At 34.9% G+C, this 27,136-nt stretch overlaps 1 pseudogene; it reads left to right on the top strand.

The window, feature by feature from the left end:
* Positions 1-27,136, top strand: part of LOC116145986 — a 36,903-nt pseudogene continuing 9,767 nt past the window's right edge.

The following is a 27,136-nucleotide window of genomic DNA, read 5'->3' on the forward strand; positions in this document are numbered from 1 at the left end:
CTTCCCTTCTTCTTTCCTCCCAAGTTCCCCATGAACAAAAATTTTCCCTAAATTTCGGGAAAATTCGTCGTCTGATAGAATCGAAATCCTTTTCTCAATTCATTTCTGATTCTTCCTTGCCCTCCGTTCTCTCCTCTAGACGACCAAAACGTCGTCGTTGGGAAGACATTGTTGCTCTAAAAAAACTGCTTCAGTTGTCTTCTTTTCGAAGCTTCTCCACAAAATTAAAATCAATCATTTTGTTTTTGCGTTTTTGAATAGACTGGAGTAGTAGCTTTATTTTGACCTCTTTGACTTCCGTGATTTCTTGATAGTTTTAACCGTCGAGAGTCTTGAAGCAATAATCGTTTTTAATATCGTCAAGAATCTTGAAGTGATCAGTTTTGATTGTTTGTTTGTTGAAGTTAATTTCAGTGTAAAACGATGACGTTGGATTCGATTCCCGGTAGTTCGGGTTACTTGGACGCATTCCCGGAGAGGAGAATGTCGTACTTCAGTAACTCGTACGTTCTTGGATTGACGGTAATTGCCGGCATAGGTGGACTCCTATTCGGCTACGATACAGGTATTCTACTTTTTCTTTCTCTTAATTTGCTTCAGTACCAGTAACAGTACCGGATTCTGAGAGATCTCGGTTTTTTAAAAATTTTCGTACTGGTCCGGTAATGTTACATGAGTGATACTTACGGTAGGATTTACAGTTAAGTTTGTTAGTGATGTTGCACCCATTAGCGGTTAGTGTTCTCACTTTGATGTTTAATAATAAAAAGTCTAACATAATCACATTTCCGGTGCTTTTTTTGTGCTGTAGGTTGGGTAAGTTTGCCACCATTTCAGCCCTTACATCAACTCCAAAAAAGTGATTGGGATTTGATCAAGGGCTGAGTATGGGGTTATCCTTACCACTCCAGCAACATGGCGCTTCCACAGGTTATTTTAGTGATTTCATCAATTAATGTACGGCGACAGTGATTTGTCAAGTCACTTTCAAAGATGTTGCTAAAGATGGTTTTATTACTTTTTCTTTCTCTTTGTGACTAAGCACTACGGGAGGGAAAAGCTAGTTTCGCCCAACTTTTCTGATTTGAAAATGGATTTTAGTTATGTGACATGTTGATAATTTGTGGTTTTTAATGTTATTTTTGATAATGAAAGTAAAATTTGGTCTCAAGAATTTAACCTAGTTTCTGTTTGACTTTAGCTGAAGGGGCTGTTGGAATAAAATCTTTGTTTTTTAGAATAAGATAGATATTTCTTTTTGTAAAAGTAACAATTCCTTGTTTTTTTGGAGTTTCCAAATTACTTTTCAATCTATGTTAAACAGTCTATTAAAGGCTTAGATAAAGTATCTTAATTCCAGATAACTTTTTTCAGATTGTGAATGAAACACCCTGACAATTTTAATTTTAATATGAATTCTCTCTCCTGCGCTTCCAATTTTGGATTTGGCCAATTTATGTAATATATATATGTTCTTGTAGGTACAATTTTTACGAAATTGGTGTTATATTAATGCCATAATTTGCTTAATTTGGGATTTCCTATAGAATGGAAGGTGGCTCTAACATGGTAATCCAATTGAACTTTAGACATTTTCCCCACTAGATAATGCAGCCAATGATTCTACTGGATGGGTGCTCATTTATCATCGACTTCCGTATTAGTTGGTGATGAGTATTGTCATTCTATTCTTATTATTTTAAAAGAGAGTAATACCAAGTCTAGTGAATAGATAAATAAGCAAACCGAATTATTGTAACTTTGAGTTAAATTTATGCTTCTGCTTTCTTTGGATAGTGAGGACCTTTCTTTCTTACTGAGTAAATTATGATTTGATTTTAGGTGGTATAGCTCCCCCTGGTTGAACTTCTCTTCATTATTATTTCTAAGAATGTTTCCGATTTTAAACTTTTTATTGCAGGTGTCATATCAGGAGCCCTTCTGTATATAAAATGATTTTGAGGTGGAAACAAGTAGTTTCCTGCAGGTACAACTAGTAAGTTTCCAATTTTGTTTTTCTTCTTCTGATGAGATGGTAGAGTTTATTTTACCTTTGATGTATATATTGCATTTTGTGGTTATCAAGGGAAAGCAGAAAATATATATATATATAAATATAAAAGAAAAAAAAAAAAAAAAAAAGTTTTTCCTCTTATTGTCTTTGTTGAGTTGGGAAAAGCAGAGACCTAAATGATGGTTATGATGGCAGTAATGATGTATTGATGGTGATGATGGCAATTGAAGCTTGTTATCATAGTATGCCGGCAGGATTATTCTTGCAGGATTTGGGGTGCTTGGATGGGTGTTAGGCGAGTGGAGTTGTGTTTGTTTGTGTGGTTGGGAGAGAGGAGGAGGCAACCTAGAATTTATCCTGCCAGTTCTATGATTTCCTTATTTATTTTTGTTTGCTTTTTCTTCTTTTGAAACATTCTGATTCATTTAAGTTGTCAGGAAACAATTGTGACCAGGGCTTTGGTTGGTGCAATAATGGAGCTGCATCAGGTGGTTGGATTAATGATGCATATGGACTGAAAAGCTACTCTTCTTGCTGATATTGTATTTACAGCTGGAGCAATTGTCATGGCCCTGCTCCAGATCCTATGTTTCTATATTGGACGGCTTTTAGTTGGCCTGGTTGTGGGTGTGGCATCTGTAACTGCTCCAGTATATATAGCTGAGCAGCCCCATCAGAAGTAGAGGTGGACTTGTAGCCCAATGTACTTATGATACTGGTGACAGTTTCTGTCCTACCTCGTAAATCTTGCTTTACTGAGGTCAGATTTACCTTGCTTTATTTACTTTGCTTTCATCAACGTGCAATATTTTGTAGATACAACAATTCCTTGTATAAGATATACTTTGGTTACATGAATGCTTTGCTATCATTTTGTGTTTTTTTCTTATCAACCTAAAGAGTCTATAGCACTGTAGAAAAAGAAGTGAATATTATACTTTTTCTTTTTTTGGTAGAAATTAAATTGAAATTAGTTGGCAATGTTTTGCTAACTAGTGTTTGGGCATTCATGCTAGTCAGTAAAATGAAATTTTGTTGAGGACTGAATAAATCCATTTAGCCGAGATTGAGGAAATAAAAAGACCTTTTGTTTCTTATAGATAACTATCTTACTTTTTAAAGATTATGTTGAAAAGCTATGGTACAAACCTATTTTAGGGAAAAAGGGGAATGTTGAAGAAGGTTTTAGTAAATAACCTTACAATTAAACTTTGGGATATTTAATGTTTTCTAATTTAAATGAGCTAGGCAGTTATTCGCTTTCCTATTTCTACTTGGTTCAAATTATCATGCAGCTCCTGGTGCTATATATCATTGATCCTACATTGTGAAAGGGGTTATCTAAATTATTGGTTAATAAATCATTTTGTTCTGAAACTAGTGATAGATATAACATTTTCCTTTTTGCACTTTTCCGTTATTAGTGAATCGATTTTCTGCTTCTTGAAGGATTGGTTTTCTAAGTTATAGATTGTTCTTCTTTCAATGTGACCATTCTTGCTGGAAATTTGTGTCATGTCCCTGCTCATTATATATCTCAGCTTGTGTGAAAGGTTTCTATTTTGCAGTTTTGAAGAGCACTACCAAGATAAAATTTCGGTTTGCATTTAAGAAACCCCCCTTGAGACACATAATTGAGAATTCTCTCCTGTTTTCTGGCATATTTGAGATTACAATAACATTGTGATGTAAATAGCATGTGCATGAGATGGTCCTCGTTTAGTTAGTTATTATAATGCTGGCTAATGCAGTGTAAGCTTTGATTTAGATAAAAAAAAATGACATGCAAGTGAGTTTAACAACTTTTCCATTAAGGTGTTTTTGGTTACCTTTAAAATTTGTTTGTCTCTTTGAATAGATGTACAAAAAGCTAGAAGAGCAGTTTTGTTTCACTGAAGCAAAAGAAAAAAAGATTTTATTGCTTTTAAAACCAAAACTTTAATTTGTTGTAGAAGCAATGTTCACTGGATTTTGGAGTGAAAATGCTGGTGTACTCTCTTTCTCATTCTTGTTTTCACTCTTTCTTTTCTTTTTGACATGTCGAAAGACTAAGAAAGTTGCAGTGGTACTAGTATAGTGAGGATTGTTTTTCTCTATTTTTAAGAGAGAGGGAGAGTGACATAGTGAGAAAATGAGTGTTGCTAATTCTCTTATGTTAATGTTAGGATCTCATTGAAAGGGAAAAGGGTGGGCATGTGGTTTAAAGGGTTTGGCCACCCTCCCTTGGCAAGCCGGTTTTCCAAGGAGAGTTTTACTCACGCCCACAAAGGCCCACTACCAGCCCAATTGTTTGAGTTGTTAGATGGGTATCATCAGTTATAGGTTAATATATTCATGATGTGGAAGATTTTTGATCCCATTACAATTTGTTGAATGTTTGATAATGCCGGTCTCGTGCTACTGCCTTTATTGAGTAATGGTATCTAAGGCTTGCATTAAGTAAGATATTTGCTTATTCTTAGAACTATAGCTTGTTAGTTAGCTCTACATTCATTTTTATATCTTACCACCCCAATTCTTAAGTTTTACTTTGCTGCAGTTTTTCATGTTCACTTGGCAGCTTTCTGTTTCTTGTTCTTCGCAACATGGAAAAATTATTCTGTCCTGGTCCTGACAAAGGTCACACTTTGTTGGTCCTCTGCATAAGTGTCTCGTTTTTGAAATTTTTTTCCTTTATTTTTTTTTTTTTTTTTTTGTTTTGTAATCTTGTTTAGTCCGAAAGCGGTTCTGGAAATAAAATGAAAGCATGGAAGTCATCACTCGTACATAAAAACGGATTGCATAATTTGGTCTCATTTCTAAGGAGTGATTTGCATAACATGCTATACCACTATTTAGAAATGCTATATCAAAAAAAAAATATTTGCTTATCTGCTGTATGTCCATAATTCGAAGAAAAGTGATGTCTGAAAGACTTTTCTAGTGTCAAATTAATGATGTCTTAACTTAAAATATAATATTGGAATCTGAGATGTTATATTGACCAGTATTACATAAACAAATTTGCTTTGCATCCTAGATGGAAAGTTTTAACTACTGAGTTAAAATGTTGAGATGAAACCTTTAGTTTTTATTCCTTAGGGTTGAGAGAGGGCCTGGCTGGATGAAGGTTTTGATTTGAGTGATTTTAGTTTTCTTAAGCGATTTTTGGCCAAGAAGACATCCCTATTTTAAACATTCCCTTATTATTTTGCATCATTCTCACATATATTGTTTGGACGGACTGGAACATGGAGATGGATGTTAGGAGTATCATTGTGCCGCTGTCATTCAGTTTGTCTTGATGCTTTTTATGCCAGAGTCTCCCCGGTGGCTTTTTATGAAGGTACAAAATATCTGTCAACTCTTATAAGTTAATTCTGTGACTTGTGATTCTCTCTTTTTCGCACATTATCATATTAAACATTCTATATGTACAGGTGATAAAGATAAAGCCACTCCATTCTTAATGTACAGAGTGATAAAGATAAGCCATTTTTCGATTCTTAATGTACAGAGGATAAAGATAAGCCATTTCCATTCTTAATGTACAGAGTGTAAAGATAAAGCCATTTCCGTGCTTGCTAGAATTTATGACATTGATCGGTTAGAGGAAAATTGATCACCTTTCTGCTGCTTCAGAGGAAACGCCAGAAAAAGGTACTGTCAGATACTTGGATGTTTTTAAAAGAAAGAGATCAGACTTGCATTTCTGGCTGGGGCTGGGCTTCAGGTACGAATTCAGAGTTTACTGGATTATCCTCATTAATGGTACACCCTGATTTTCTTTCTACTGCATCATAGACGTAGTCATAATTTTTAGTGAGTGAGTTCAAAACATTTAAGTTTATAAATCTAAAAAAAAAATTTGTGGGGTCAATATGAATTTAAGTGGGGCCAAATTGTAAATATATAAAATAATATTTTTTATTTTTTTCAAAGTTTGGGTGGGTTCACCATGATCTCAGTGGGGTCAGAATTGTAAATACTATAATATAAAGGTTTTTTATTTTTATTTTTTAAAAGTTCGAGTGGGTTCAATTGAACTCATATGTTATGTGGGCTACGTCCTTGCTGCTAATACAGGTTGAGAGTTATGCATCATCAGCTGTTAGATGTTAGTTGCCTCTTTTCTTCTTTTGGTAGAGCTTTGTTGTGATGATTCATTTTCTTATTTGTTTTTTATACTAATACATATTTTCATACATTTCTCATAATTTGTGGCAAATTGATTGGGTAATTATGTAATAAGATGCTATCTACCATAGGTAAGATGTGTTGTATGTTTCTTTGTTTATGGTATTATCGAAATTTCCTTGCATAGGTGAAGTTAGCAAACTCGCATTAAATGGTGTTAAGAGTTGAATAAATAACAACATACTACAGACGATTGTTTTTTGAATTGTTTACATTTCCTTTGGGTTATCGATATCTTAAGAGAAGCTGAATGTTTGAAACATTTACTAAGATGAGATAGGTGAAATATCAGCTCAAGTTGGACTAAAGCAGCTCCAATCTTGTGATGTAGCATCTTAAGTTTACTTCATGCTTCAGGTTCATATTTCTCCCAGAAAGATCTTTTAATACCAATTGTGAACACTCGGGCATGGATTATTATATATATGGAAGTGGATGGATTAAATTTTGTTGCCAATGCCTGCTATTTTGTTTTTCATACCCTTACCGCTACCTCCCAACTCCATTTTTTTACGTGCTGGAAGTATTTTTGCATATAGGTCACGGTCTCCATTCTTTTTCATTAATTAATTAGTAGAGCTATATAAAAAATGTGTACAAAATTGTCAGAATTATGTAGTGACTTTGAAATCTTGATTACTCAGGCTTTTCAGCAGTTCACGGGTATATAACAGTTATGTACTACAGCCAACAATTGTTCAAAGGCCGCTTCGAATCAAACCACTCGCCACTTCTCCTATCTCTTGCTATTGGCCGCTTTAAACGCAGTTGGAACAATTGTTGGGATTTCCTAATTGACCATTTTGGAAGGAAAAAGTTTGCCCTCTCAAGTTTATTTGGTGTAGTTTTATCCCTTGTCCTCCTCGCTTGGCATTCTTTCCGAATCATCTGGTTCCCTAGTGGGCTCTATGGGTGGATTGCAGTTCTTGCATTAGCCCTATATATTGCTTCTATCACCTGGAATGGGACCTGTGCCATGGACTGTGAACTCCGAGGTGTACCTGAGCAATACCGAGGGACATGTGGGGGTATGTCCGCTACTGTAAATTGGGTCTCAAACTTGATGTAGCCCAAGCTTTCTTTCAGTAGCTGATGCTGTTGTACCGGAGCCACTTCTTGATTCTCGCTTGCATTGCTGTACTTGCAATTGTGTTTTGTGATCGTATTTGTGCCAGAGACTCAGGGATTGACATTTCTTGAAGTGAACAGATTTGGAAAGAGAGAGCTTGGGGCACTATTCCAACACAGAAGCCTCCTGGAGCATGGAAATGACCCCTAAGGTTCGTGACAACACAACCGGTGTTTCGAGTTTACAGATTTCCACAGCGGTAAAGTTGTGATAAGTGAGTAGCATTTTAAAATTAGTACTGAATTTAGAGATTCCGAACATGGTTATAGATCATTGTGTACATGTAGGATGCATAAAGTAAAGTTTATTACTGAACCCGATCCACGCAGACCATGGAATCAACTTTTATGTTCCATGGTTTAAGAATGTCATCATGACAGGCATAAAACCTTAGGGATGTACAGAGAACGAGTAGCTGTTGTGTTGATTAAGGCTTGTGTAGTCATGCACTCGAGAGTGATTTGTTGTACCCTAGTAAAGGTCATTGGAATTGTTTATATTGATTGTTTTATAGATCCTTTACTTGATACTATTTTTTTAATCTTAAATCTCTAAACTTTTAATAGGTATTATGCTTTAAGTTGAAGAAGCTTTTGAAATTTGAATAATTTTGAAGGAAAGATTGTTTTCTTTCAAAGAATTTGCAATATGTGAATCAAACCTAATTCATATCTATTTGGGAGTCTCTTAGTTTTGCTCAGTGTTATTATAAAACAAATTTTTATATAAATTTAGGACACATTCATGATTATTGATTCATGTAATTCAATGCTTAGAAATTGTTTTATTGTATAAAAAATAATCAATTCTACTTTAAGCAAACCCATTGAATCAAGGTGAAGAATTTGTTCTCAAAATTTGTGTTGAAATAGTTTGACGATTTGCATTTATGAATTTAAAAGTTAAATTCTTAAAAATCTCCTGCTAATACTTTTCACAGGAAAGGAAAATTCAATTTACAAAGATAAGTATGGTAATTCTTTCTCTTCAAGGGTTATTTCCCAGACCTTCTCTGAGGTTTCAGTTTTAGTCACTCACACCCCAAAGCATAAAATATACTATCCCTCTCTCCATATTTAGAAATATCCAATACCGCTCCTTATTGGCATTATGATAATTTCTTTCGTATGGTTTATTTCGTTTAATCTTATGAGATTGTTGATATCAAACCCATCCATTTTGCGAAAGTATTAAAAAACACCTATAATGATTTGTTAGGGTTCATTCCATTTTAAAATTAAAATGTCTATTTATCCCTTCCATCACTTCCAACTTAAAAAAATATTTTTATTCCTATACTTTTTGTTTTCGTAAAACTTAAAAAGGTTTCCTACCACATAATTTATTATTTATTTATGATTTTTTTAATGGAAACTTTACCAAAATTCATTTTTTAATTTAATTTTTTTTTTTTCCCTTCAATGTTTGTTTAAATGTGTTATATAAATGTATAACCGTCCTTGGAAAATATAATTATAAGTTTAATGTTGATTTTGTAGATTTTTGGATATTTTTGAGTGAAGGATTTAGAAAATTGTTAAGTGATGGAAGGATAAAATAGACAGTTAATTTAAAAATTGGATGGAACCATAACATATCACTAACAACAGTGATGTTTTTAATTATATTAATAAGTGGATGAGTGTGAAAATTAATCTCAGAGGGGGTAATAATGTGACCAACATAAATTCCTTGATTAGACAATGAGGAGAGGTATTGGATACTCTTCTAATGTAAAGGGTCAGGGATAATTTTTCATACTTTTGGTTGTCCTAAAGCCTCGGGAAGTGTGGGATAACAATATCTTAGCATTCAGTCAATACATTTATATACATCTCATTAACAACTTTTTTTAAGAGAAATTTTTTATAATTTTTTTTAATAAAATAGTTAATTTCTACGGTAACCCCAGAAATTGTTGCATTTCAATTATCATTTTACTAAAAAATACCTTAGCTGTATAATATAACGTACATTTCATGTTCCCGACGCATCATTAAAATAATAATACACACGGCTGTACCTTTTTCTAGGACACATACAAATTAATGATCTCAAAAGCTACAACATCTGAAATCGTTACTCATTGATTGAAGTGCTCCCTGAATAATCTTTGCTGAAGAATTATTTATAGTCACTTCGTGAAAATTAATCGTTAAGTTCCAAACTTGATGCTAGTTGACTGTGTCTGATTTCCTTAAAAGTCATTACATTGCACCAAGTCTATTTAACTGGGCTCGGACTTCGCTACACACTTGCATTTTGAATAAAAGTTCATCTGGCTGTTCATCACTATTACAGAAAACACACTGAAAACATAGAATAATAATTATGCAAGAAATTATTCAGTCCAGGGATGAGCTAAGAACTCGTTCTAGGGGAGTCAAGACGTTAATTAAACTCAAATCAATTGTAATAAACTTATAATAATAATAGTTAGGGTGGCACGGTACGTAGAACGAACCTGAAGCCGAATAAACCGAACCTACTCCGAACCGCAATGTACGGGTAGGTTCCGGTTCCATTTTTTTTTTTGGAACCAACACTGTGCATTCCGTTTTACATGTGAAGGAATGGAATCGGAACCAAACCTAGAAAAAAGAACCTGCAACAGTACCTGGCTTGGAACCTGCAGCGGTATCCTGTTAAGGAACCTGTTTTGAACTTAGGTTGAAATAAAATATCTTTGAAGAATAGAGGTCTATGTATTTTACATATAAAAAATTAAAATGGAAAAGTTAAATTTTTACAATACCCAATTATAAATATACAATTATATTATTACATATAAACTATACCATATAAAACTTTAATAATTATAATATAAGTTCAGTGCCTTTATTTAAAGAGCATTTCATATAAATAAAGAGATCTTCATTAATTTCTAAATATAGAACATATTTTTATTCAAACCAATGAACTCTTTAATTTAATAAGATGCTCTTATTTTCAAGAAAGAACAATGAGAGAGAAATATAAATAAAAATGCTAGAAACTTTATTTAATATTTAAATTAGATAGGAGTGAAATTTGACTCTCTAGATTGGAGAGTAAACTCACTCTTTAATTTATATTTAAGGATAAAAGTCTGTTGGACTCTTGTGTTTATGGATAGACTCTTTATATAAAGAGATTCATTTGGAGATGCTCTAATATTAAAATTTTGATTAATTAAGTGTATAATGAATAAAACCAATTAAAAGTAATAAATGTTATTAAAAAGATTATTTTGAATAGAATGTGTATTTGATTGAATAATAATATAATATTAGATTATTCCTCAATTATCAAGTTCTAAGTATATTTGTAATAAATTAGAATTAATTATATATAAATAAATGATAAACATTAATAATGTCTATTAAATTTCTTAATATATAACATCACTTATAGTTAAAATGTAATTAATTAATTATACATTCTATTTAAACATTGGTAAAATACTTAATAAATGATTAAAAATTTAATTATTATAATATTACATTAAAGATTTATAGTATATTACTTAATTCATTATACATTATGAGATCAGCTAAGGAGGAGGACCCGATCCTCCATAGGCTCCTCCAGGCCGGGCCTGGGACCAAATTTTTTAAAACTTTTTCGTTTTAGTCCTTGTACAATTACTAAACCCCATATATTTTTGAAATAAACATAAATTTAGGGGTTAAAAGAAATTTTAAAATTTATATAAATAAAAATATAATATTTTTTACTTCTTTAAACCGTTGCGTAGTAGCCAACGTCATTTGTTGAAGTCCATTCCCCTACCCTACCCCCCCCCCCCCCCCCCCCCCCCCCCCCCCATTACCTTAAAAACCCTAAAATCTTCATTTTTTCCACACCACTCACTCTCACTCAATCTCTTACTCCAAATCTCCAATCAAATTCTCATTCAATTTATATTATATATATATTTATATTATCAATTTTTTTTTTATTTTTCAATATCATCTCTTATTCATATTTTATTTAATTTCTTTTCATTTTAATTATTTATTATTATCATAAATTCATAATGATTCCCAAATGATGCATTAGAGATCATCCCAAATGAGTTTTACGTTCCATCCACCGAAGAAATGGAAGGGTTCAATCCATTTTCACCTTCCTCGAGGAAGCAATTGCAATTCCACACCACATTCAATGGGTTGTAGCCAAACACATGCGAGCTGCGATTACGGGCACGGGCATAGCCCAACCCCCGACCGTAAACAGGGTGTGTCCATGTATGACTAACTTCACCAATCAAAACGGCCAAAACAATGAGGAGGGGAAGAATCGTGTGGGATATGTAATTTCTGTGAACCATTATTGGCGTGAGAAGGGACTTCGATGATGTGACGACACGTGGAGAAGAACACCCCCAAATAATGCAGTTGCTCGTTACATTTCATACATCAGTAGACAAATTCAAACTCAACTTAATTTTAATCCACAATCCTTAACTTTCTCAACATGGCAATATAATGCAGATGTTGCCGAAGGAATAGCAAATTCATAGTTGCTACGGACCTCTCCTATTGTTTACTGAAAATCTTTATTTTATTCACATGATTAAAACTGCATTTTGTCCAACATATACCCCTGTTAGTAGAAGTACAAGTAGAAATATAATAAAACTTTATAAAAATATAATAAACTTAAAAAGAATTTCAAAATTTTAGATATATCTATTGGCTTCAATCAGACATATGGGCTTATAGATCAAAAACCGATTTTTTAACTGTTACAGTACATTTCTTAGATCATAATTGGGGTTTACAACAAAAATTGATAGGTTTTAAACCATTATATGAAAAACATAGTGCTAAAACTATTTATTTTACAATTCTTGAAGTTTTGCAAGAATATTTATTAACTGATAGAGTTGTAGCGCTAACGCTTAATAATGCAATTGCTAACACCGCGACAATCTCTTTATTTGAAAAGAGATTGGATCCGCGTGGTGAAGACAATTTTTTTCACCAGAGATGTGCTTGCCATATCATCAATTTGATAGTTAAAGTAGGTTTAGATGATATACATTCGAAGATGGAGAGGGTGTGTGAGGCTATCGGATTTATCATCGGCGGTAGCAATAAAAGATGGCAGGAGTACGTCAAATATTGTAAGCAAGAGGACCCACCGGTTCAACCTTTGAAGTTATGTACGGATATGCCTATCCGTTGGAACTCCACCTACTTGATGTTGAAAAAAGCTTTGCCAACCGCAAAACAAATTACAGATTTTGTCAACCGAAAGCACTATCCAGAGGAAGTTGTCAGCTATGATGATTGGGCGGTTTGTGAACTTTTTTATTCATTTCTTAATTTTTTTTATGATTCTACTAATACATTAAATGGTATTTATTATTTGACTACTAATTTAGTGTTAGATATTTTACTTCAAATTGCTAAAACTTTTGCAAAATATAAATATAATAACGTTTTAAGGGAAATTGTTTTAAAGATGGAAAAAAAATATGAGAAATATTGGTTAGATATTCAATTCTTATATGGATTAGGCCTTGTTGTAAATCCTAGGTTTAAATTACATGTAGTTAACTGTATAATTACTGAGTTAGGCCAGCATTTAGGACATGATTATATGTCTTATTTGACTGACTTTAAACAAAAATTGGATAGCCTTTTTTCTTTATATGAGAACAGGTACAATGGAAGTGGAAGTGGAAATGGAACGTTCAGGAGAGACAATCAGGACCCTGATGCAGACCTCCGTCAAGGATCGAGCAAGTGGATGTATATGGAACATAATGGAAGTAGCAACTTCAACTCGTACATACATGGACCAAATGAGCTGAATCGCTACCTACAAGTGGACATGTCCTTTATGACGATGAAGGAGAAACGTGACATGGATGTTCTTCAATGGTGGAACCAACATGAAAGTCGGTTCCTCATTGTAGCCCAAATGGCATGTGACATTTTATCTATGCCGGTTTCTACAGTTGCATCCGAGTCAACATTTTCAACGAGTGGCCGGGTTGTTGAAGACAGAAGATGTTCTTTAACCGATGAGATAATTGAAGTGATAATGTGTTTATGAGATTGGACTCATGTAGAAAGAAGACTACAATAGCATCCTGAAGATCCCGAACTACTCGAACTCTTTAAGAATACAGATTTGAATGATGTAAATATTGTTGATGATGGAGATGGATAATTTAATAAAAAAAATTATTTAATTGTTTATTTGTGAAGCGTGAATGTGTGAAATGTGAATATTACATTTATGTTAAAATTAACTATTACTTTTTTTATTATTTTTTTATTTTTAAAATTAATTAAACTTTTAGAAACTTACTAATCTACCCCTGAAAAATACTAAAAACCCCCTACAAAATTTTGTTTCGCCACTAAAATATAAAAAAAGATTTTGGGGGGGAAAATAAAATTTTTCAGGCCCATAGCACCGGTCCCAAGGACCAGTCCGGGTCCTAAAATTGCTCATGGGCCTGGGACCGGTCCCAGGCTCGGGCCTGCTTGGGACTGGTCCTTGACCAGCTCTACATTAAAGTATGATCACATAATTAATTATATATTAAATAATGAAATGATTACTTAACTAATTATGACATTATATTATAAACATTAGTAATTTACTATATTAATACAATACTTAATTAAATAATTAGAAATTTAATTAATTATAACATTACATTATAAATTTACAGTATGATTACTTAATTAATTATAACATTACGTTATAAACAAATGATTACTTAATTAATTATAACATTCTATTATAAACATTAGTACAATATTTAATTAAATTATTAGAAATTTAATTAATTAAAACACTACATTATAATTAAATAATTACTTAATTAATAATAACATTACATTATATTATAATCACTTAATTAATTATAACATTACATAGTTAAATGATTACTTAATTAATTATAAATTTATAACATTATATTATAAACATTAGTAATTTACTACATTAGTACATTACTTAATTAAATGATTAAAAATTTAATTAATTATAACATTATATTATAGATTTATCGTATGATTACTTAATTAATTATAATATTCCATTATAAATATTAGTATAATACTTAATTAAATGATTAGAAATTTAATTAATTATAATATTAAATTATAGATTTATAGTATGATTGTTTAATTAATTTAATTAATTGTTTGTGTTTTGGTTTTAATTGAGGAATTTTATGTGAATTGTGATGAATCCATTGAATTCAAGTGTTGTCTAGAGATCAGAGGATTTATGAGTCACATTAGATACAAATGAATGAGTAATCAAAATTTGTTAGGGGTGTATTTGTAAACTTTTAAGGTATTTTTGTCATTTTTTAAACTAATAGGGGGTAATTATTTTTTACAGGGTACCAAGTAAAGGAACCGGAACCTGCATTTTAGGTTTCGGTTCCTTGAATTTAAGAACCTGCATTGTGCGGTTCTGATTCCGGTTCCTTTTTTTGGGAACCTGCACTGTATGGTTTCGGTTTTGGTTCCCTCAAAAAATACAGGGTATGCAGAACCGCTCACCCCTAAATAATACATTGAGTATCAATTATACAAAAATATAAGTATTTATTTATAATGCTCTTTATAATTAATAAATTTATGATTGTGTTTGAAGATATGGAATAAATTTATACCATTTTGACAAGTGTAAAATAAAACCAAGAAAATTTACTAATAAACAAGTTATTAAGCCAACACAAATAACAACATCTCCAAATTAAACTACAATAAAATTTCTATTAATAAAATATTCAAAGATTTATCTAGCTCTTATAGTAATATATTATAACTTTTGGGGGCCGTTTTGTTCGGGGCTAAATAAGATAACGAGGGTAATTTTCGTTTATTTTGCAAAATTCATGTGTTTGGTTTGTAAGTAATAAAATATTATGGGAATCTTTTATTGCAAATAGTAGTTATTGTTGGTAATGTGGAGGATAATTTTATTACCTTACTAGGGGTTGTTATTAAAACATTACCGAGGTAATATGATTTTTCTACCTATTTTGCCCTTAATTGAACACCATTTCGGACACAATTGCCCTCAAATGTCTACCAAATAACAATTACCCAACCCCCCCACATTTGAGAAATTAGCTAAAACACCCCAACTACGAAAAAGTTTAAAAGTTAACAAAATACCCACAACCACTCAAGATCACCACCGGTCGTGACTCACCACCGTTGGCCACTGGCGTCAGTTGTCGTAATGGTGCACGACCAACGAGATATGGTCGATTGTGCCCCGGTAAGGCCAGATTTGGTGTTTCTATGGCCGTTTCACAGCCAAAGATGTGGTCGTGAAATAGCCACAAATTTGGCCATGAAATGGCACGGCCAAAGATCTGGCCTTTTTACGGCTACATCTGTGGCCATTTCACGGCTATATCTTTGGCTCTGAAATGGCCGTTTTTGGGCCATGGATTTGTGATTCATGGCAATTTTCGACTTTGTCGACGCACGGTTGGCCATATACGGCCAGTTGTGTGCCATTCCATCGACTGTCGACGACGGCCGGCGGTGGTGGCTGGCTGCCAATAGTGGCTTAGGGTGGGTGGGGGTGATTTTGCTACAAATTAAAGTTTTATATGATTGGGTGTTTTAGCAAAATTTCAAATGTAGGGGGTTAAAAAATGATTCAAAAAATAATAATAAAAAATCAATAGTAAACACTATTTGTAATAAAAGATTATAGTAATATTTATTGCTTGCAAACCAAACACAGGAATCTTGCAAAATAAACGAATATTACCCCGTATGTTATTTACCTCAATCCAAACAAACCCCAACAAATGAATGAGTAATCAAAATTTGTTAGGGGTGTATTTGTAAACTTTTAAGGTATTTTTGTCATTTTTTAAACTAATAGGGGGTAATTGATTTTTGACAGGGTACCAAGTAAAGGAACCGGAACCTTCATTTTAGGTTTCGGTTCCTTGAATTTAAGAACCTTCATTGTGCGGTTTCGATTTCGGTTCCCTTGAAAAATGCAGGGTATGTAGAACCGCTCACCCCTAAATAATACATTGAGTATCCGTTATACAAAAATATAAGTATTTATTTATAATGCTCTTTATAATTAATAAATTTATGATTGTGTTTGACGATATGGAATAAATTTATAACATTTTGACAAGTGTAAAATAAAACCAAGAAAATTTACTAATAAACAAGTTATTAAGCCAACACAAATAACATCTCCAAATTAAGCTACAATAAAATTTCTATTAATAAAATATTCAAAGATTTATCTAGCTCTTAGGGTGTGTTTGGTTGGAGGTAATGTTGGATTGCTAAGGTAATTTCATCTTATATTACATGATTACCACGTTTGGTTATCAAGTAATATAAGATTCCGGTAATCTTCCAAAATCAATAGTAATTACTATTGGTAATATAGGAGACAATCTGATTACCTTCATTTTCTTAGGTATTTTAAGATTACCTGGTAATCTTATTTTTGTTATAATTTTACCTCTCATTAATAATTTTTGGACAATAATAACCTTATTTTGAAATTAATTTACATGAATTTGCCTTTACAATTTTACGCTTATTTAATGAAGTTTTTGGACAACAATGCCCTTATATTGAAAACAAATTGCTGGCTACCCAAGACCACCGTCGCCCACCAACCACCACCATAGGTAATTGGCCAACCACCGCTGGAAGTCATCAGGAGTCGTCAATATGGCTGTTTCCGGCCATATTGATTGCTAGAAAAGGCCAAATGGCCATAGATATGGCCATTTTCGACTAGATCTATGACCATCTAGTCGTTTTTGGTCATTAATATGGTCGGAAATGGCCACATCGATGACTCGTGACAACTCTCGGTGATTTCCAATGACTTTCGACAACAACAGGCGGGGAATGACAATGGTGGCTAGCGGCCGACAGTGGCTTGGGGTGGGTGGGGATGATTTAGTAATTTATATTATATTAATATTAAAAAATGAGAGCAATTTAGTAATTTATATAATATACCCATCAATTTATTCCTCTCGACCAAACATATTCATATAACATACCCATTAATTTATTCCAACCAACCAAACACATTTCCCTAAAGATTCCTAGTAATCTTTAAGGCAATCTATCTTTCCATTAATATAACATTCCTAGTAATCCAACATTCCCTAAACCAAACACACCTACAGAGATAACCATTTGAAGTCTCTATTCAACTTGCGTCCATAAATATTCTTTATATATATCAATCCAAGGCACCTAAAGCTACCTATTAAATCAAATGATGTTTTGTTATTGACATATGCCAACTACACTACTTATTTTGTTACAAATTTGATAATATAGAGGAGGCTTTTGGATCATATAATGTTTTATTATAAGGGTATATTATATTTACAGAAAGAAAGATTACATTGAAGATTACAGGGAATGTTTAGAAAATGTGTTTGGTTGGTTCAAATAAATTGGTGAATAATATGTTTGGTTAGGAGGATAAATGGGTGGGTATGTTATATAGATTACTAAATTGCCCTCATTTTTAAATATTTATATAATAGTAATTTTTATTATTATTTCTTTTAACCCCCTACATTTGAATTTTTGCTAAAACACCCCAACCATATAAAACTTTAATTTATAGCAAAATCACCCCCACCCACCCTAAGCCACTACCGACAGCTAGCCACCATTATTGGCCGTCGCTGGCAGTCAACGGAATGCACAAAACTGGCCATATATGGCCAGTCGTGCGTCAACAAAGCCGGAAATGGCCATGGATCACAAATCCATGGCTGGAAAATGGCCAGATCTATGGCCATGAAAAGGCCAGATCTTTGGCCGCGCCATTTCACGGCCGAAGATCTGGCTTTTTCATGGCCAGATCTGTGGCCGTCATCTTTAGTTATATAGAAATGCCTGATCTGGCCATTTCCGGCCATGGAATCCAGATCCATGGCTGGAAAAGGCCTTACCGGCGAATGACCGGCCAGATCCTGTTGGTCGTGCACCATTACGTCGATTGACGCCGACGGTCAGCGGTGGTGAGTCACGGCCGGCAGTGATGTTGGGTGGCTAGGGGTATTTTGTTAACTTTTAAGCTTTTTTGTGGTTCGGGTGTTTTAGCTAATTTTTCAAATGTAGGGGGGCTGGGTAAGTGTTATTTGGTAGACATTTGAGGGCAACTGTGTTCGAAATTGTTTTTAATTAAGGGCAAAATGGGAAGAAAAATCATATTACCCCGGTAATGTTTTAATAACACCCCCTAACAAGGTAATAAGATTACCCCCTATATTACCAATAGTAAACACTATTTGTAATAAAAGATTATCGTAATATTTTATTGCTTGCAAACCAAACACAGGAATCTTGCAAAATAAACGAATATTACCCCCGTTATGTTATTTACCCTCAATCCAAACAACCCCATATAGTAATATATTATAACTTTTGGGGGGCCGTTTGGATCGGGGGTAAATAAGATAATGAGGGTAATTTTCGTTTATTTTGCAAAATTCCTGTGTTTGGTTTGTAAGTAATAAAATATTATGGGAATCTTTTATTGCAAATAGTGGTTATCGTTGGTAATGTGGAGGATAATCTTATTACCTTGTTAGGGGGTGTTATTAAAACATTATCGAGGTAATATGATTTTTCTACCCATTTTGCCCTTAATTGAACATCATTTCGGATATAATTGTCCTCAAATGTCTACCAAATAACAATCACCCAACCCCCCCACATTTGAGAAATTAGCTAAAACACCCCAACGACGAAAAAGTTTAAAAGTTAACAAAATAGCCCCAACCACTCAAGATCACCACCGGCCATGACTCACCACCGTTGGCCACCGGCGTCAATCATCGTAATGGTGCACGACCAATGAGATATGGCCAATTGTGCCCTGGTAAGGCCAGATTTGGTGTTTCTATGGCCGTTTCACAGCCAAAGATGTGGTCGTGAAACAGCCACAAATTTGGCCGTGACAAAGATCTAGCCTTTTTACGGCTAGATCTGTGGCCATTTCACGGCTATATCTTTGGCTCTGAAATGGCCGTTTTTGGGCCATGGATTTATGATTCATGGCCATTTTCGACTTTGTCGACGCACAGTTGGCCATATATGACTAGTTGTGTGCCATGCCATTGACTGTCGGCGGCGGCCGGCAGTGGTGGCTGGCTGCCAGTAGTGGCTTGGGGTGGGTGGGGGTGATTTTGCTACAAATTAAAGTTGTATATGATTGGGTGTTTTAGCAAAATTTCAAATGTAGGGGGTTAAAAAATGATTCAAAAAATAATAATAAAAAATACTATTATATTAATATTTAAAAAGGAGGGCAATTTAGTAATCTATATAACATATCCACCCATTTATCCTCCCAACCAAACATATTATTCACCAATTTATTCGAACCAACCAAACACATTTTTTAAACATTCCCAGTAATCTTCAAGGTGATCTTTCTTTCCGTTAATATAATATACCCCTATAATAAAACATTATATGATCCAAACGGCCCCTTGTTGTAATCTCACTTTTATGTTTCGACCCTTTAAATAATTCATCAAAATACAGATTTTTGATATTTTTCTCCTAACTTCAATATTTTGATGTGAACGATCGTGGGTAGTCTAGATGGTTAGAACAAATTGAGGATAGTGTGAATAGGTACACGATCTCAGGTTCAATTCTCCATCTGAGCATCTGCAATCCCTTATATATGATTTTTTTTTTTAAGTAAGAAGTATTGAAACACAAAACAATTGACTGTAGTTTAATTTGACAAACAAATTTTAAAAATGATATTTATTTTATAAAATTTATGAAAAGATATACAAACTCTTTCTTCATTTTGTTTTTTGTACAATTAAATAATAGATATAAAATTCATTATATAATTTATTAAATGTATTTATGGGATTTTTTTTTTTTTTTTTTTGGTAAAAACTAAGAATTTAATTTGATATATTTGATGAATTTAAAAGTTAATTCCATATACATATTTGATAATTTTCCAAAGTCAAGGAACGTTAACTGATATCTCCCACCCCCCCAAAGTCCTTGATTCAATCTTTCCTTGCTTGTTAGTCATCATCCATAACTCAGAAACAAAATCATTAATTTTAGTGTCACTAATCAATAGAATGATACAAAAACTGACATGTAATTGTATGGACTAAAATTCGTAATGAGCCTTATCTGGCCCAAACATGAAGCAAACATTGCATGGCCCAATTGTGATTGGGCCCATGCTAAAGTCTGTTCCAAGATTTAGCTCATTCCATACATTAGGCTACTTAAACAAGTAAGACCACTATAGTCAAAGATCTCTTACGATTTGGGCCTTGTCATAATCCCACTTGGGCTCCGACCCATTGGTCCATGGCTGCTCGAAAGGACTTAGAGTCTCATCGAACTTCCTAGTTCATCCAAGATCTTGAATCTTATATGAATTAGTATTCCTAAACTGATAAAGGCAAGCAACACGAGTTTTTTTCTAATTCGAACTCTTGTACTATGTAGGACTCAGAGTCCTACTACGACTCAAGCCTCATTGGCTCACTATATAAGTAGAGGCCTGTCCTCTCATTAGAATTCAATCCCAACACTCCTCACCTGCTCCTAAAGTTCTTGCTCTCTAGGACCTTTGCCTTCTTTCACTATAGTTCTAAACTCTGACTAGATTTTGGTAATCTTCCCTTCTTTAAGCCCTCACTAAATCACCCTTGAACCTTATTAGCTTGCGCGTTAGAGTGCCAATGATAGACACCACACTGGTGTTCCCTATGAGCTTCATTCTTATTTCTTTGTGTGTGCATGTTTAGAAGATCATAAGTGCCTCAACCTCACAAGATCAATCCCTTCCATTAATCGTAGATTTTACCGTTTATAGTTTGGCGTCCATCGTGGGGCCTTGACAATCATTCGACAATCAACGACTTGTTATATGCATCTAGCTCTCAACATGACTAGAACCCCCAAAACTGCTTCATCAAACCTTGCGGCTTAGGTTACGGCCCTACCACCTTAATGCAAGAACACATTGATAAGGTTAGCGTTGGAAGCCAAGAACGCCACCATCCAAGTAGAAAATCAAAACCTACGGCATATAGTGAACTAGTTTTACTCCATCGACTTCCAATTTTGCATCCCGTTAAACTCCTTGCAGCCCTTCATGATGCCTGACCCCAAATCCACTCTCCCAGACCCACAATCTTCAACTTTACAATCAACCTTAAACATTGGTTCGACCTCGCTCGGCTCGTTTCCAACCATAGATAACTATTCCAACTTGACCTGCAAACTCAACCTTTGTCCACTTACCTCTCTCATACCACATACCTTTTCGTTCAAACAACACCACTCAAGTCGTTTCAAGCTTCCACAACCTTCAGGCATCCCATCCATTAGCATATGGTTGGCTCGCATGCTTTTTCAACACCACTCAGTTTGGCTCATCCCAATGGGCCGAGTGGCACCCCAAACCCCTAAATAACCCTTTCCATTGGCCAAAGCATCCACTCGATCCCACTTGGCTTGACTCGGCTCATCCTAACATGCTAAGTGGCACTCCAAACCCACAAGTAACCTTCAATGTAAACTTGTTGTCTAGTAGCACCCTCTTGAACGAGTGTTGGCTCAAAGACTAGTAGACATAAAGGTCATGATATAACTTATACTTAGATTACCTACCTCAATCAAGAAAAGCTTACCTTAAAGCTACGTTGAATCGCCCTTTGTTGACTCCATCACCGTCGTAGAGATGCTAAGAAAGTTCACCTTCCCAATCATGAAGCTCTACGATGACACCACTAACCTAAATGATCACATAGGTTCTTACAAACAAATGATGTTCGTCGTTGTTGTTTCCTGAGACTTAAGGGAGGCATACATGTGTAAGAGCTTCGACTTAAGCCTCATGGGACCAGCCTTCCAATGGTATACCAATCTTCCTAACAACTTCATTGTCTCATTCGCTCAACTCATAAACACCTTTGTTGAACAATTTACCAGTAGCACGCATCTTGAAAAGTTATCTAGGGACCTATATAAGGTCTATCAACACTGTGGAAAGCTGCTTCAAGAGTAAGTGAACTGTTTCAAGAAAGAAAATATCTCCACCCCCTACTGCAACAAAGAAACGATGGTAGATGTGTTCAGAAAAAGACTCCTCCTTGATAATGAGCTCTATAAAGAACTCACTAAGTTCCATTGCAATATTGTGGAAGATGTCTTAGCCAGGGCTTTGTTTGAGACAAGGTGGGAAGAAGATGAAGGTAACCCAACAAGACACTTCGCATACAAGGATCATCGGTCTAAGCAAACCGACATGCACCAAGGCACTCAACCATTCGAGCCATACCCTACTTCCTCCAAAAGGGGACCAATAGAGATACCAGAAGACCACTCAATCGTCAGTCAGCTCTGCCTATCGAGTGAGCACCAGTCCCTATCAGTCGAACAAGAATCCCTCAGTATAATCTTAGTGTCGAGCCTGCTTAATTTGTAGCTATCATGAAAAGCATGGGTACGTAACACTATCAACTAGTCAACCAAATTCAAGAACACCAAGGTGAAAAGAGACACCTCTAATGATGCAAATTCCATAGGGATCATGGCCACCATATCGCCAACTACATCGCTCTTCGAATCGAAGTCATAGAGTTACTTAAGAGAGGCCACCTGAAAGACCTCTTGATTAAGAAAGGAAAGAACATTGCCAAGTCATGCCCCCACCAAAGGAACCAACACCAAATGGGACTTGCAATGTCATATCTAACGACTTCAAAGTTAGTGACATTAGCTACTCATCAACCAAATGAGACATTAGAGCCATTGCCAACCTCGAAGCATGTACATCCCTTCCACCATCATGAATACCAACCGATCAAACCATCAGCTTAGTTGAAAATAAGACCTTGACCCTTATCAAACCCCACCACAATGCTCTTGTCGTTCCCTTCCAAATAGCAAACATCCTCGTTAGAAGAATGCTTGTAGATAATGGTTCCTCGGCCAATATTCTATTCTTAGAAGCACTCAAAGAAATGGGTATAAACGAGGCAAGCTTCCATGAGTGATCAACCATCTTGATAGGGTTTAGCGCAGAGCAGAAGTACACAATTGGGGAGGTCACCCTTTTAGTCTAAACAGGTGGAGTCAACCTCTAAACAACATTCATGGTGCTAGATAACTAATCCCTTTGCAACGTAATTCTTGGCCAACCATAGATCTATAGCATGTGAGTCGTCCCTTCAATCTTTCACCAAACAATTGTTCCCTACCAAGGGGAGAGTTCGAGAAATAAAGGCTGATCAGAAAGCCTCACGAGACTGCTATCAAAACACCTTCAAGACTAAGTCCATATTATAGCAACTATAGTTCCACTCGGTTGGTTGAGCCGAGTTGGACCATCTAACCATGGCAGAACTAGATGAAGTTCAAATTCACCCTAATCATCCAGACCGAAAGACTCAAATTGTGGCTCAATTAAGACTAGAGATACGAGAGAGACTCATCGAATTCCTCAAGAAAAACCAAGATTGTTTTACATGGTGTCACTTTCACATGACATGGATTAGCCTCAAAGCAATTGTTAATCAACGAAGAGGTGGATAAGTTAATAAGAAATTGGTCAATCCATGAGGTACATTACCCTAACTGGCTCGCAAATGTCATCATTGTCAAGAAGAAGAATGAGAAATAGAGTCTGCATTGACTTCACTTATCTAAACAAGGCTTGCCCCAAGGACTCCTTCCCTCTGCCTCACGTCAACATGTTAGTCTATGCCATCACTGTTCATGAGCTACTCAGCTTCATGGACGCTTTCTCAGGCTGCAACCAAATGCTCATGCATCTAAACGATCAAGAAAAGAATTCCTTCATCATCGAATGAGGCATCTACTACTACAAAATGATGCCATTTGAGCTCAAGAATGCTAGTACAACCTACCAGAGACTAGTCAACAAGATGTTCGCCAAGATGTTGGAGGACACAATGGAAGTTTACATAGACAACACGTTTGTAAAGTCTCTCATCGCCAAGCAACACATTGATCACCTCAAGCAGACCTTTGATGTTATTTGTAAGTATAATATTAAATTGAACCTGAAGAAGTGCTTGCTCGGGGTTTCATCTAGCAAGTTCCTCGATTACCTGGTGACTTAGTGCGGTATAAGAGCCAAACTAGATTATATCTGGGCAGTACTAAATATTCCATCACTGTCATGCGTCAAAGATGTCTAATGGCTTGCTGGATGGGTCATTGCGCTGAGCCGATTCATCTTAAGATCTACTGACAAATGCCATCTCTTCTTCATCACTCTTCATAAGTCCAAGAAGTTCAAATGGACCCTAGCTTGCGAGGAAGCTTTGCAACAATTGAAAAGGTATCTCACTTCACTTCCACTCCTCTCTAAGCCCAAAACGGGAGAATGACTATTCATCTACCTCACAATTTCTGAAACGACCATTTTCGTCGTATTGGTTCGAGAGGAAGATGGAAGACAACTTCCAGTCTACTATGTTAGTAAGTCCTTACTAGATGTAGAGACTCGATATAGCTCATTAGAGAAACTTGCACTCGCCCTCATCAATGCCTCTAGGAAGCTTAGGCCTTACTTCCAATGCCACTCCATAGTTGTCCTAACCGCATTCTCACTGAAGTAGATACTACATAAACCATAACTCTCAAGTTGGTTCACCCAATGAACGGTTGAATTACGTGGATTTGACGTTTCCTTCCAACCACGTATTGCTATCAAGTCTCAAGTGTTAGTCGACGTCATTGTCGACTTTACACCCAATACTTCTGTTCAAGTGGAGAGGGAACTACTAGCTTAACAAAAGGTTCATCTTCCAAGCAGATGCTCTCAGTTGATGGTCAAGCAATGTCAATAGAAGTGGGCTACAACTCATCTTGATCTCACCAGAGGGAGACATTTGTTAAAGTAGGTGCCCTAGAGCCAATCCATTTTGTAAATGTTGACTCTTGTAAATAATGTTTATAATCAATAAAAGACATTTTTCTATATCATAGATCTGATAATATTCATATAAGAAAATGATATATGTCCTTAGGATGGTAGAACCATGACGAGGGTATCGAGCATTTCAAATCTCGATAGTGAGAACCCTATGAGCACAAATTGTGGCCATTCTAGAAATATCCGTAGCCCCACTATTATCCTGACTTAAGGAACAAATAATACGGTAAGACTATTATAGTGTTGAATGACCCTGTCGAAAGACAGTGACATATCTCACTTGTCAAGGTTGTTTAGTGATGACCTGGTGCAATACATAGGTGCTTACTGTAAGCAAGTTCACTAGACAAACCAACTAGAGGATTCCACATAGATGGTAACCCCAGTGTCTGTGGAATAAATCCTCTAACAGATGGTGGTGCATGTAATCCTTAGACTTGAGATCACAGGACCGCCTTGTGCACCAATTGGTGTAGTTTGACACTAGCCCAATGTAGTTTTATTAAGGACTATCAGAACGGTAGTGATTGGTTGTATCGAGAAGTGTATTGAGGCTATAGTGGATCAACATAAGATTCATCACTCCTGGGTACGGGAGAAGTTATCTCACTATGCAATTCGGTTAAATGGGCAATGGCAATAAATCTGTGGCCACAGTGGGATTGAGTTGTCGTTCAAACCAATTTATTATTCTAGTCGTTGGTCCAATAACCGGATACTAATATATCAAGGGTGACATCTGAGGTAACTATTTCTATACCTCAGTCTTGATGAGATAATAGATGATGAAAGGATTTGATTACACGGTAACTATACCATTGACATGTATTAGTACTTCGCTAATCCCTATGTGTTGGGTGACCATGATGCTTGGCTAGAGGCAAATCTTAGTATGTGCGTCGTGAGACGATTAATTGGTGGTTAATTGTGATATTACTCACTGCCAACATATTAGGGGGCCTATAGGTCACACACATAGGAGTAGTTTGAGGATTTTGGAGTAGTTTGAGGATTTTGGTTTAAGGGGTATTTTCATCTTTTAAGACGAAATGGTATTTTGGTAATCTCATAGTGTAATTAAATTTATTGAGGTTGTTGCCTGTATTCAGTTTTATATTGAAATTAAAATTGGTGAGACTATATTTAAATATATGTGTGCATATATTTAAATGGATTATTATTATTATTATTTAATATTAATATATATTTTAATATATTAATATTTGTGGATTTTAATAATAATAATAATTATTAATTAATTAACAATATGGCTTGTTTGGTTGCAAGGATGGATTAATAATAGAATCCATGGCTATTCCTAAATGGAATAGGGTTTTAATTAGTTGCACTATATAAGTACAACTTAAATTAAAACACATAAATAAAAAAAAAAAAAATTTTGCTTTTACCAAAACTCTAGCCGCACACGTCCTTCCCTTTGTGAGAATTGTGTTTCAATTCTTATGAAAAATCCAAAGAAGCAATTGAATTAATCTAGCCAATTAATTCAATTGTGATTGTTCCTGCCTTTGTGTGGATATCATAAGTGCAATCCTTTTCTTGGATTGATTTGCAAAGAACTCCATTAAATAGTAATCACGGTGTGAACAGTAACCTGTGAACAATGTCGATGAACAATATGATGAACAGTCTCGACGAACAGTACTGAGAATAGTAATTGATGAACAGTGTCAGTGAACAGTATTCATGAACCGTATGATGAACAGTAAAGATGGAGCCTCCAAACGTGGGTATGAACTGAATCCTTGTATGGATTTGTAGTTTTTGAATTAAAAGCATGTAAAACATATATTTATCAAACCCTGATCATGGGATTTGAGTAATTGACAAGCCAAAATTTT

This window comes from Pistacia vera, unplaced genomic scaffold (assembly GCF_008641045.1).
Source record: "Pistacia vera cultivar Batoury unplaced genomic scaffold, PisVer_v2 Contig1146, whole genome shotgun sequence".
Taxonomy (NCBI): domain Eukaryota; kingdom Viridiplantae; phylum Streptophyta; class Magnoliopsida; order Sapindales; family Anacardiaceae; genus Pistacia; species Pistacia vera.